Genomic DNA, 13,975 nt, shown 5'->3' on the forward strand with positions numbered 1-13,975 from the left:
CTTCAAGTCTGTCCGGCTCCACACCGGGCATCTCTGTTCCCCAGCCTGCTCTGACACAGGGGTCATGACCCTCTGCACACTGTGCGGGGGTGTTCCCACCACAGCGCTCCCAGTGAACCACAGGCACAACTGTTGGAGCTGTAGATTTCACACTCCCTGACAGCGACCCATTCAGAACTAGTGCTGCCAGGTGGAAACAGATGCTGTGAACACCAAGCCAAGCTCCCTTCTAACCCTGATGGTTGGCAATGCCAGGACATAAGAGCCAGAGACCTGGGGGTGGTTAAAAAGGAGGACAAAGGGAGGAGGTCTGAGTTGAGAGCACAGCCCAATGGCCACAGTGGGGATGACGGCCAGGGAATCAGGGCAAACAAAAAGCAACTGTGTGTTTCATTGCAAGCTGCCCGGCCGCCTGTGAAGGGTAATAGATGCAAAGCTTCAAAGAGTTATAATCCAGCTAGATAGGCCAGGCCACATGGAACCCACACACCTCGCTGGAGTAATTCATGCCACGTTAACTCCGTGCACTTGGGCCTCCATGTGCAACCGTGTGTGTCTTGGCATCTGTGCTTTGCAGTGAGCGAGCAGGGCTGGCCAAGCCCATGGGACCGGTAGATGGTTTCATGTACGGGAAACGATGTCAGGTACCAGGAGGAAGTGATGACCCCGAAACATCTGGACCTGCCACGGAGCCTGATGTCCTCCTATTTCAGATTCATGTTCTGCCTGGCACAGTAGCCGGTCCCTGGTAGATGTTCAGAAAATGTTAACTTGAACCCATCCTTTCAAGGAGGTGTGACATTTTATATAGATATGTGTATATGTATACATATCTACCCACAGATACATGTGTATGTAGATATTCTATTAAATGTAAGGTCAAATACAAATGTTATCTACTTTTTTCCATTATCATTATCAATGCATTCAATAAAAAATGAGAGCCTTTGTGTTAATTGCTTTCCTCCTGAATTGGAAGGACAGGTTGGTGTGAGAGGAGAACAGTAAATAGGTCCAGGCTGATAAGTGCAGCAGCTACAGGTTGTGTGGTTGGCAGAGAGGAGGCTAGCAAGGTAAGGTGGGGACCATGGAGGGGGCTTTGGAGGCCCAGCTGGGGAGTTTGGACTTGATCCACAGGCTTTCAGTAAGGGCTGTGGCTACTTAAGAGCAAATGACAAAAGAACGGCTTTGGGAAGGTCAGTCAGACATTAGCATCAGGGAGTTTGCAGGAAGGGGATCTAGTTGGGAGGCAGATGTAACTGGGCGTGACCCTGGATATGACTTAAAATCCCAGCCAATACTGAGCACTCGTGGTGGGTTCCTTACAAAGCAGGTTGGGTACCTTATCTCACAGGATCGTCCCAGGCACCTGTAAGATAGGTTTTACTATCCCCATTTTTTGGATAAGAAAACTGAGACTTCAAGCTCTGGGGTTGCAGAGATGCTATGAAGTGACAGCAAGTCAGGAGGGCCGGGGATACCTGGCAGGGCTGCAAGGTATGTAGGAGACAAAGCAGAGAGTAGATGCTGAGGTGGTCCAGCTCAAGGGCCAGGAGAGTGAGAGAACAGTGGGGCCAGCCCCGAGTTCTGGGCCTCAGGGCCCTCCTGGAGGACAGACAGGGACCACCTGCCCACCTGAGCAGGAGCCTGCAACCTCCCAGAGTCCACAAGGTCTCCGACTATTGATTCAGGCTAACCTAGGAGACACTGTGCCCAGTGAGGCTGTGATCCAACAACACAGGAAGTCATCTCCTTTCTTGTTGACTGGTACCCAGGCCATGGGCTGCTCTTCAGCCTGAGGTTCTCTTTGCCTTTTGAAGATTGTGTAAACCCATTCCCATCCCCTCTCCTACAACACACTTTTTACTATGGACTTTTTATACTATGATGACCAAGGTGTGGTGAGGAGAAGCCTCCTTTCTTCCAGAGATAATTTATTTTATTCTGTCTGTCTCTCTCTCTCTGGCAAGATGCCAACCTTTTCCTCACTGAGCCTGGAGAGCCCAACATGATATAAACCAAAATAAAATGAAACAGCTTAATTATCTGTCAGAAGAAAATGATTAAACTGGTCTACTTTGTGTCCTGATGGGCTGTCTGGGAACCATGTGTCCAATATTGTGTGTGTCCAATATCTGGATTAGAAAGACCGGATGAACTGCCTGCAGGTTAATTAGTTTCTTGGAAAGTTTATTCATTTCTCCTTCTCCCTTTTTGAAGGCATAGAACATTTCATACTGAATCAAAATGCTCAGCTTCTATTCTATGTGGTCAGAACACATCATCGATTTGATATCCCAGCACAGTCCATGAGCAGTCAGGTGGGGTCCCTTCCCCTCCTTCTGCAATCTTGTCACCTTTCATTGGAGCCTCCACCAGCCATGGGCAATCACCCCTCCACGGGCCTGGTCTATAGCTGCTTCCCTGGTCTCCTGGGAGACGTTGGAGGGAGGTGACAATGAGCTCACTCATCTGATCACAAGGCCGGTGCAAACCCCTTCCCCTGCCATGGGGTCTTTTTATACTCACAGAGTAAGGCTGGGCTGGCCATTTTGCTTTCTGAGATCAGTGATGCTTAAGTAGATGTATAGTTTCTTTCTTTGGTCTGTTTGCTTGACTCTTAAGGGTATCCTTTTTCATTGTTTTTGAGCCACTCGCAGGTATGTCCTGCCCCTACCGTATCACCAATTCCTCTGAGGCCAGAACCACATCTAATCATCTTCAGCTTCTAATATCCTGTAACATACTCAGCACAGGTGAGCGGACAGGTGCTCACCCCACAAAGGTGGGCAGTATCTTGTGAAGGGCCGGGGCACAGCTCTGCAGCAGGCTGCTGGGGTGAATGCTGGCTCTGCCCCGGCTCAGCTGTGGAAACTGGTCAACTCACTTTGTCCCCTCATTGCCTCCCTCTGCATGTCTGAAAAGTGGAGATGACCCATCTCGTTGGGTCCTTGTGAGGATCACACAGGTTATGATTCATAAAGTACCTTCAAGAGGGCCTGGTAAGTGCTTGCAGAGGTCTTGAAAGTCTACTTTCAAGGCAGCACCCTGCGCCCCGACCCTGGGCCTCTGGCTCCCTTCCTTCTGGACATCTCACATCTGGCTTGGCCAGCGAAGAGACGAGGCTGGAGAGGACACAGAGTGAGCAGAGCAGGGCCCCACCATGGCTCACACCTTTCTTTCCCCCTTCACAGACCCAGGACTAAGGCCCAGAGAGTTCCAGGGACCTCTGCCTTGTTCCCAGACTCCCAGCTAAATCCGGAAAGCTCCCACCCAGTCACTGGTGTTTACAGTTCTACTCTCCCCTCCTCTCTGTGCTCCCGAAACCGATCTGCTCTTCTCCCCAAAGTTCACCCCTGCCAGGGCCGATGAAAGCTTCATTAACTTGAGAAGAAAAGAACCATGACTCAGCAACGCTGGCCTTGGAACCTGATTGAAATTCCTGACAGATACTTATTGCAAAAACATTTCTCTTTATATAACAATTTAATCAGGATGAGGTGTGATAAGCAGGGAGGCAGCCGTTAAGCAAGGCTGTTAATGCGGCAGGATCCTCTCCTGCTGATGGATGTGGCAGAGGCATGGCTGTTCGTTAGAAATTAAAGCGGAACTGAAATCCATTTGCTGCCTGGTGGCGTGGAGCGCTGCTGTTACAGCTTAACGCAGCCGTCTCGTGCGCTGGGAGGCCAACACATGTAAAGTAGCCTCCTGCCCCTGCGCCGGCTGTAATTCCCAGAAGGATCACTTTCATATGCTTTCTCCACGGCCATGGACCGTTGACCTCAGAGACACTTGATTTTCCTGGAGCCACAGGTTGGAGGCAGCAGGAAGAAGAAGTGGAGAAGTGATGGAGAGAAGGGGCAGGTGCAGAAAATGGAGAGAAACCTCTTCTGAGGATGAAAGAAGAGATTGTGCCTTTGAAAGAAGGCAAGCTCTTCCCACCCCTTGCGCTTGGAGTAACTTTCCAATGACGCCGCAGTGGCCTTCTCTCTTCCATCAAAGCCTCCCTAATACTCTGTGTGTTTTTACGTCATAGTTATCATAAAGGCAAGGTGAAATCAGCAGGAGAGGGGCACGGCTCAGAAAGACCTCAGGAGCAGGCGTTGCCAGTTAGGGACTTATCACTGTGTTCTTACCAGGCAGGGGGACCAGCTGGTCGAGCTGGAGGACAGGGCCTTGGTCTGTTTCGGTGGATGCTCACGCCCAGCATAAACCTAGGCATTCTGGGACTCAGGCTACATTGTGTCTTGAGCACATTCCCTGCCTTCAAAAATACAGCAAGTGGCTTATTTAGCTTTGTATTGCTTGTCACTGGAATAATGCCGAGCATATAGCTGGTTCCCTACAAAGGTTCATTTGGTGATTAAGTGAATGAACAAATGAACCAAGCAGAATTTTCAAGGTTGGTGATTTTTCTCTCCATAAGCTTCCTGTCTCTTCTAAGCATCAAGTTAGGGTTCCCTCAAACACTCAGAGCCACTAATACATTTAAAATCCAATTTAACTGAATCTGCCCATCTTTCCCCTTGAACACAGTCAGATTTACATGGTAACTTTTTAGAGCAGTCCTATTTCATAAAGTAATAGGTTCTTCTACTTAAGTTCTTGATGGAATCTCAACATTTAGAAGCATAGGCAGCTCATCACCCGTCTGCGTCTCCAGGTTGTAGCAGGAGAGCGAGAGGGAGTACGTTTTCCTAGGATTCACTCCAGCCCCAAGTGCAGGGGTGTTAACCAGAGGGCAGAATTTTCCAGCAATTACCCAATGCCAGACTTCATCACTGAGTTTCCTGAGCTTTGGGACTGGGCCAAGAAGCCTCCAGGAGCAAAAGCAAAAACAGAAAGGGAAGGCTGGCAGTACCACTCTCCTTGCTGAAGAATCAAATGTCCATCTTAAGAGTTGTATTAGGATAGGATCCACTCACTAAATGAGATGGAACTGTATCATTTGCAAACAACAGTTTATTAGTCTAAATGGGTCTGAATGTCATCCACATACAAGGATTTACCAGACAATTCATTATAGCACAAAGCTGGAAGGAAAAAAAATACAGCTCAGAAGACCGAATAACATTCTCATTTATGATATTCAGGTTTTCTCCATATTTCCGAAATGCAGAACAAGGGTCAATGGCAGCAGTTGCAAATCCAGAGCAAGCTTGCAGGGAGACTGTGCATTGTGTGGTGGGTTTGGGCTTGTCCATGGGCTGTGAGCTGCACCAAAGGAGTCATGGTGCTGAGCCTTGAGTGACGGGCCAGTCATAGTCCTGGGTCTTGAGGAGCTAAGAGCTGAGCATCAGAGGAAAGTCAGGTATGAAGAGTCATAGCACGGAGAGTGGTCCATGGCGTGCGAGGCCCAGGTAGTGAGCTGGGGGCAGCTTGGAGCACTTCTAGCTGGAAGATCAGGGGGACTCTAAGAAAGAGATGGCCTCGGGGCCAGGTTTTTACTGTCTGGCCTGTGATGCATCTGCACATCTGCAGGCCGCTCCGCATAGGACCAGAGCCTGAGAAATAGGGGCAGGGCTGCCGCTCTGTGACCAGGGACTGCTCTGGGCTAAGTCAAACCCCCAGTGCTCTGCCCACCCCAAGATCATCTCTGGTTTCCTTCCTAGAAGCTTCCCCCTCACCCCATGCTGACTTTCCACTGCTTCTAGCCTTAGCCTCTGGCTCCCTTGGAAGAAACCGTAGCAGGAGGTCTCTTGGGGGCTCACAACTGGGAGCATGGAATTATTCGCAAATGCTGTTTAATCAACTTACACCATATATTTATGTTATTTGGTTTGACAAAGCACATACACCTAACGAATTATTTTGTTTCCTGTCATACTTTATATCACATATTAAAAATAAGATAACATAAGCCAACATATGTTTGGTTTTATTTTTATTTGGGTTTGTAGAGCATTGTGTGCTGTAGACATTAACATTTCTAAACTGCTGAATTGTCATCTGTCAAAGGTAGATGAGGTCTGGACATGCTGGATAAATATTCCTCTGCTCTATCTGGTTTTCGGCTGAGACCCTTGTAAATTTTCTAGAAGATGGTATCTCCTAGTTAAACCTGGTGAAAACCTTTCATCGGGCTCAGCTACTGGAGAGTGGTCCAGGTCTGTTTGAAGATGGGTGGGTTTAGATACACAGCATTAATAGGGCATTGCTGGCAAAGGGATGCAGCAGGGGGTTAGAGTGGGTCCCTGAAGATTAAAGGTGCAAGGATTTTGTTAGGGAGAATGCTTATGTGAAAGAAAGCCACATGGTGATACTGGAGGAAGTCGGGGAGGCAGGAAGAGCTGTCAGATGGTGATGTAATCTGATCGCATGTGAAGGAGACAGGGAGCGAGTCCACCTGATCAGGTAGACTGCCAAGCAGTCTAAGGACACTTAGTCCTTAAGCCACAGGCACTGATAAAGGAGTCATCTGTCTCCCAGGAATGAATCTGCTGCAGAATTTGCTGGGCCCAGCCAAAGGGCGGGAATGGCCCGTGGGGAACGTGCCTGGCTACAAAGGTGGCTGTAGATCTCAGATTGCAGCTGCTGGGACCCCAGCAGCTGCCTCCCTGTGGTGGGAGGTCTGTGAGGCAACGTCTTACAGCCTCCTCGAGGCAGGAGGTACGCCTAGAGGAGAGCGGGCTGAGCGTCAGAAGGCAGGACCCTTCGCAGCCCCCTTTACAGGTGTAGGAAGTCCTCAACCCAGGGGCTCTCAGGAGACACAGACGGCCCTCTGTGCCCTCCCACTCCCAAATGCCCTTCCCCATGAAGGCCTTCAGAACCCACCCTGGAGTTAACTTTGCCTTAGGATGGTTGGCGCTATCGCATGAAAGTGCCTTTGGGAGGGGTGGCAGATTAAACCCTCCAATCAGTTAATGCTCAAGGTTAAATAACCACCTAGATCACTTCCTGATCCCAAAGAAGAGCAAAACAAACAAGCAAAAAAAACCTTGGGCATGGACACCAGAGGGGAAAGATGGGGCATGGTGTTCCCCACTTGGCCATTTCACCCCAGGTAGATCTTACCCTGACACACCTCATGCAGCCACTTCTGCTCTGGGTACCCCGACCTCGGCAGGCCTCCTGGAGGAAGAAAGAGTGATGATGTAATGACTGGCTATGTTCTTTCTTTTCTGAGAGCCCACAGCCCCTTGTCCCCCACTGATGTCCAGATCTGAAAGCGAAGGGCGATTTAGATGGCAGGTGAATAGCTGAGCCCAGGAGGCTGAGAGCCCCGAGGAAAGGAAAGCAAGCTGGCAGGGACTGAGCATCTATTCTGCGCCACGTTCTCCATATGTGTTTATTCACTTGACATTCAGAGCTAGCCTGTGCAGTGCTATTATTATCTCTGTTTTCTAATGAGGCAACTGAAGCTCAAAGAGGCTTACGCGGTAAACCCAGCAGGCCAGTCTGAGCCCACAGCCTGCTGCCATCCCAAACCTGGGCCACGTTAGGGAGGCAGCCCATTGGAAGCTGAGAAATCCAGGCCTTGTCCCGCCGGGCAGGGTGGCCCGGGGTAAGCTGGACAGTTCCTGTGGAGAAGAGGGGCTTCCTGCCTCCAGCAGCCGGCGGGAAAGGAGTGCCTGGGGGTTGGGCGGTTGCTGCGGGGGCTCTGAGTCTCCTTCTAGGTCGGGCTCAGCAGGGTGGGGTGCAGGAGTCAGCTGCTTTCAGAGTATGTCACCCACAAGCTAAGTTGATACTTGCTGGCTAGGAAGAGGGTGAGTGAGTCCTAAACCAGTTGTCCCAGATGAAGAATTGGCTCTCTGACTGCATCATTAATCTTCAGTCCCTGCTGCGTGAAAAGGGCCTCAGTGAGGGCCAGGCTTGGGCGATGGAGTAAGTTCCTAACACCTTGGCCTGTCTCTGCATGATTCTTCGACAGGATCCCAGGAACCGCTCTCTGCACACGTACTCCCTCCTTCCCACCTCCAAACATTTGCTCTGGCTTGAAATAAGCTGGGATCCCATCGTACGGCTCCCGAGCTGCTCAGTTCACAGCCGGATTCTCCAGGAAGCCTTTCCTGATTCCTCCTTCTCTCTCCTTCCCTTGCCCCAGTCAGAAGCAACAGGAGCTCGGACCTCACCATCTATCCACTGTGTTCCTGTCACACCACCAGCATCAGTGTTGTCACAGCTGTCACCATCATAGCTCACATCTGGCCCTGAGCGTGACTATGTGCCAGGAAACATTCTAAGCACTTGATGTATATTAATTCATTTAATTCTCACATTGATCTCCTGGAATCGATACTATTATTATCTTCAGTTTCCAAATGAGAGGACTGAGCCACAGGAACTTTAAGTAACTTGCCTGTTGAGACTTGGCTAGAAGTGGGGGGGAGAAGGAGTTAGGAAGAGATCAGAGCCCACGCTGTTGTTCATCAAACATTTGTGCCCAATAAAGCCCAAGAAATATCTGGTGAACAAAAGAAGGAAGGGAGGGAGAGAGGATCTGCAGTGTTCTCAAACGTCCTTGGAACTCCTCTGTGTCTCTCTTTTTGTGCCTCTCCCATTCTATTCCATGACCTCCACTTGAGTTCTTGTCTTATCTCTTCTCCTAATTTCCTAGAAGGAAAGACTCACGTTTGGATCATTTCTGTATCCCAGTGCCTGACATATAACAGCTGCTCAATACGTATCTGTTGCATGAATGGACTGGTCTAGACTTGGAGGGGAGTCACAACGGCGGGCATGGGAGGGTGGGAGGAGAGGATGGAGGCAGGCATTTGCCCTGTGTCTGCAGAGCTCACTTGTTGCCCCAACCCTCCTGTGAGCTGCAGGGAGACCAGCCAGAGAACACTGGCCCCCTTTCCACAAATGCTCAGAGGGCCTTTGGTCAGTTTCTGTACACCCAAATGCTTGAGTGGGTCATGGGATTCCATCAGCCTGGAATTCAAAGTGGGAAATACTTCCAGAGGTGCATTTGGCTGGGGTTCCCTGCTATGAGAGTCATCCCACCAAGTCAAGGCTACTTCCCAGGTCCTTGGACCTGTCTCATGTCACCTGCGCCTTCTGACCTGGGGCACTCTGTCTATGTGAAAGGATCAATGAGACAAATATCTTGTCTTTGGAGACCCCTAACCACCTGACCTATGTCACCCCCTCCTCCTACACCCTTACCCCCATACCTCCCCACACACATGAAGGTGCATTCTCTTCCTCCCCATGCCCAACCCACAGCCTCCTACCTCCCTTCCCACCTTGCACATACTTTGGCAATGCCAACCCCCCACACCCCACCCCTTCACCCCCAGCAGACACTCCCCACTCACACCAGTTCTCAAACCCTCCCAGCTTATCTTGCTAAAGGGAAGAGGGCGCCAGGGTGCACCCAGGTATAATAGAAAAGCCAGAAGGTATAGCATCAGATCTAGGCTGCATAGCTCTGCCTGAGGAACTCTCTTAATGTCTTGTGGCCTTAGTGTCTGAAGGCACAGGTCCTGAGGCAAGAAAGTTTATGGTGCATTGGACAAAAGGAAGAAATAACATGACTATAGCAGAGGGAGCCAGGCTGAGAGTGGTACCAACAGGAAGAAAAAGACCAGCTTCCAATAAGATCACATCCCAGAAAGGGCTTTATAAGTCATTGTGTTATGTACATTTGAGACCAAAATGCAACCTCTCTCAGCATTTGTAAGAGGAAGTGTCTCATGAACCCCTGTCCCTCATGCCCCTTCCCTGAGAGAGTGACACCTGTTTCCTCCCCTGCCCTTCACTCTTGACCCTCACCAGTCTCTCCTCCTCCCTCTCCCTTGGCCTCAGGACCTCCAGCAAGATTCACACATTTTTCTCTCTGACTCAGACCTCAGTGTTCTGGACCTCAACCTCCACCTATATGACACCTCCTGGCTGCCTCACAGGCACCTTAGAGTAACTACGTTACAAGCTGAACACCCTGGTTTCCAACAAACCTCCATCCCTGTCGTCAGTGTTCTCTTCCCAAGTAATGGTGTCACTGTCCTTCTAGTGGCTCTATTCAGAGACCTGGGCAACGTCCTTGATCCTCTCTAGTTCCTCTTATTGCTTGTTCAAACCATCACCAAGTCTTATGCATTCTACTTCCTCAATATTTCTCCAATATCTGTAACAGCCCTGTCACTAGATTTTCAGCCCAAAGTCTGATATACCCTCTCCAGAACCTGGAGAGATCTTTTTAAAAAGCCCCTTGGATCATTGTCATACTTCAGGATCAAAACACTCTCACTGGCTTCCCAGGGCTCTTAGGACCAAATCTAACATTTCCAGCATGGCTTACAAGGCATTCCTGGCCTGACCCCTCCCACTGCTCCAGCATTCTCTCGCCCTCCCTCGGAGGGCTCTGCCTTGTTCTCTGTGCTCCACCCACACTGTCCCGTTGGCTTCTCCCCTGTGCCATTCCAGCACTTGCTGTTTCCCTACTAGACTGTCAGCTGCAGAAAGACAGAGGCTGTACATCAGTTGTTCTCTGGTACCTAAGAGAATGCTGGCCCCTAAGGGATGCTCCATACAAGTTTATTCACTAAATGGAAAGAGATGTGGTGAGAGATGAGGCTGAAGCTTTACGTGGGATCAGACTTGTCTCCACTTTTACTTCCAGCAGTATGAGCTCCGGAATAACTCCCAGTGAAACAGCATTAAACCTGGATAAACTATATAAGAAAACTTGACTATGCAAATTGCTGAGCTAGTAAAATAAATGAGGATTCTACAGGTCACTGTGGCCAAAACCAAAGTGAAAGTCACCATCCTGGGAGGGAAACAAGAGCCTCAGCTGGAATGTCTGCCATCCTTGGAGACTCCAAACTTCTGTCTTGGTGGCTGCTGAGGACTCAGAAATCAGAAGATACAGCCTAGGGCCACCCACGATGGGCAGTCTACCAAGAAAGACTACATAAAGGTGAGAGCACAGAGAGCTGTATCCTTGGTGAAAGAATGAATGAAAAATAAGACCATTCTGTGGTCTTCCTCTTCCAAACCTACAACTCCAGTCTAATCATGAAGAAAAATCAGACAAATCCCAGTAGAGGAACCCTCTACAAAATACCTCACCAGTATTCTTCAAAATGGTTAAGGTCATCACAAACAAGTAAAGTCAGAGAAACCATCACAGCCAAAGGAGCCGAGGGAGACATGATGACTAAATGTAATGTGATAACCTGGCTGGGATTCTGGGATGGAAAAAGGACATTAGATAAAAACTAAGATAATAGGAATGAAACATGGATTTTGGTTAATCTATCAATATTGGTTTACTAATTCTGACAAATGTCCCCTAGCATACAGATGTAAAATGTTAACAATAGGCAAAAATAGGTACAAGGTATATGAGAATTCTCTGCATTATCTTTGAAACTTTTCTGTAAGTATAAAACTATTTTCAAGTAAAGTTATTTAAAAATAAAATAAACCCATTATGCATAAGAGAAAAGTAAGGAGACTTGTTAAGTCTTGACTTGATGTGGGGAAGAGGGAAAAAAACCCTCTCCCAAGATTGATAACCATTCATTTGAGTCTGTGGTCCAAATCTTTAGGCAGAAAATTTAATTTCAAATGGCATTGGCTAGGTTTAGTTCCCAAGTGCCTGGCATATACCAACACAAACTTTCTCTGGAAGAATGTAATTTCACCTGAGGCTTCAGAATTTCCCCAGATGAAGTTTTAATGACCATGAAGTTATCATCAAACATTATAAAACATACAAGAAAACAGAGCACTTTGAGTGAAATCCAGCAGAAGTAATAGACAGCAGAATCAGTCTTTTAGACACTAGCACCATCTCATGTGGAATATAAAATAAGTATGCTTAATATGTTTCAAGATATTAAAAAAAGAATCTTGAAAATAACTAGCACAGAAAAAGAGACTTTTAACAAATGATCAAGCATCTTTGAAAAAAGAGCAAACAGTTCTTTTCAGTGAAAAATATAATTTAAAACCTCAATGGACCAGTGAAAAATATAATTTAAAACCTCAATGGACAGTTAAACAGTAGATTCAACACAGCTGGAGGAGGAATCAGTGAATTGAAAGATAGATTTAGAATATAGTCCAGAGAGACGAAGAGATAACAGTATGAAATAAAGATTGAGACCTGAAACATAGGGTAAAAAGCTGTCATAGTCACTGAATTGACTGAACTAAAAAACGAGGAAGAGGCAATAATGGAAGGGTTAATGGCTGCGAGTTTTCCAGAATTGTTACAGGACACCAGACCTCAGTTTCAGGAGCTCTAACAAATGCTGAGTTGAATATATAAGATGAAATCCTCATCTAGACAAAGTAGAGTGAATCTGCAAAACACCAAAGACAAAGAGAAAAGATAGGCCAGGTCAGAAATAGGCAAAACTGGTCTATAAAGACAGATGTGACAATAATACTTATCCTTGAGGAGGTGGGTAAGGATCAAGGGAGGCCCGCAGGGTGCTGGTAAGGTTTTATTTTCACTTTTGATTCAGAGTAGTGACTACATGAACGTGTTCACTTTGTAAAAATGCAGCAGGCTGTACATTTGTGACTTACCACTTTAAAGTAAAAAAATATATTATACTTTAATTTTTTTAAGTCATCGAGAAAAGAGAGATTACATTTAAAGGAATGATTATTAGACTGGTAGCTAGCTTTTCAGCAGTAATGGTGAGAGTCAGAAACTGGCTGAATAGTATTTTCAGTGTCCCGAGAGAATCACTTGCATTCCATACCTAGTGACATCATCTTTTGATAATGAGGGTGAGACAACCACATTTTCAGACAAATGACTCTCAGGAACAGAAATTCTAAAAGAATGTCCATTAGGCAGGAGGAAAATGATCCCAGATGGAATGTCTTAAGGTGAGGAAGGAATGCTGAAACACTACACTGGAAATGTGTGGATAAATCTAAATAAACATGGATTGAATACAGCAACAAAAATAACCATGTCTGAATTGTGAGGTTACAGGTAGCTATAACTCAAAATACTAGGCAAAATAGTGTATTAGCTGGAAAAGAGGTGAGGCAAGTTAAAGCATTCTAAGGCTCTTAAATTTGGGAGGAGGAAGATAGAGCTACTGAATAATTTTAGACATTATTAAATTGCTTGCACGTTAAAATATCTAGGGCAATCACTAAAAGAATAAGCATATAAGGCATAATTTTCAGGGGGGAGGGTGTATCTCAGTGGTAGCGCACATTCTTAGCATGCATGAGGTCCTGGGTTCAATCCCCAGTACCTTCATTAAAAAAAAGGGGGGGGGGACAATTTTCAAACTGGTAGAGAGAAAAATGAAAGAATAAATACATAAAAAGTACTTCAATCTAATGATGAATACATGTCTTTATACACTTGTCCAAACCGAAAGAATGCACAACACCAAGAGTGAACTCTAATGTAAATTATAGACTTTGGGTGGCAATGATGTGTCAGTGTAGGTTCAGCAATCGTAACAAATGTACCACCCTGGTAGAGGATCTTGATAATGGGGGAGGCTCTGCGTGTGTCGGGGCAAGGGGTACGCAGGAACTCTCTGTACCCTCCTCTCAATTTTGCCGTGAACTTGAAGCTGCTCTTAAAAAGTGAAGTTTTAATCTAAGTAAATAAAGAAGGGACAAAAGACCCCCCCAAAGTAGCATATGTACCTAAATAATCAACATAAAAAACAAAAACTAAAAGCATAAAATGGTAGAAATAAATCTAAATACATCAGCAATTGCAGTAAAGATAAAGCCTGATGGAATTGCCAGAAGATGTTGACGAATCCAGCATCCAGTGTGAGATTTTGACATACTTCTCTAGGCAGTTGATGTATCCAGCAGACAAAATGATTGGTAAGGCTTGAACAACACAATTAAAAGATTGATCTAATGGACACACACAGAATATTGCATCTACTAAATGGGGAATGCACTCTTTTCAAGCTCCAATGGACTATTTACAAAAATTGATTAGTTTCTAGGCCATAACACAAGTCTCAAGAAATATTAATTTCATGCAATCACATTAGTTGACAATTATGCAATTAAGTTAGAAATT

The 13,975-nt window shown here is 46.7% G+C and overlaps 1 protein-coding gene across 3 annotated transcripts in view; it reads right to left on the reverse strand.

Moving 5' to 3' along the window:
* Positions 1 to 13,975, reverse strand: part of KCND3 (potassium voltage-gated channel subfamily D member 3) — a 409,555-nt gene that overhangs the window by 268,301 nt on the left and 127,279 nt on the right. For all 3 annotated transcript variants that reach the window (XM_032487334.1, XM_032487335.1, XM_032487336.1), the window contains exon 4: positions 7,015 to 7,071. The gene's annotated coding sequence lies outside the window, so the exon portion shown is untranslated. The remainder of the gene's footprint in view (positions 1 to 7,014; positions 7,072 to 13,975) is intronic.

Source organism: Camelus ferus, chromosome 9 (assembly GCF_009834535.1).
Source record: "Camelus ferus isolate YT-003-E chromosome 9, BCGSAC_Cfer_1.0, whole genome shotgun sequence".
In the NCBI taxonomy this organism is placed as follows: domain Eukaryota; kingdom Metazoa; phylum Chordata; class Mammalia; order Artiodactyla; family Camelidae; genus Camelus; species Camelus ferus.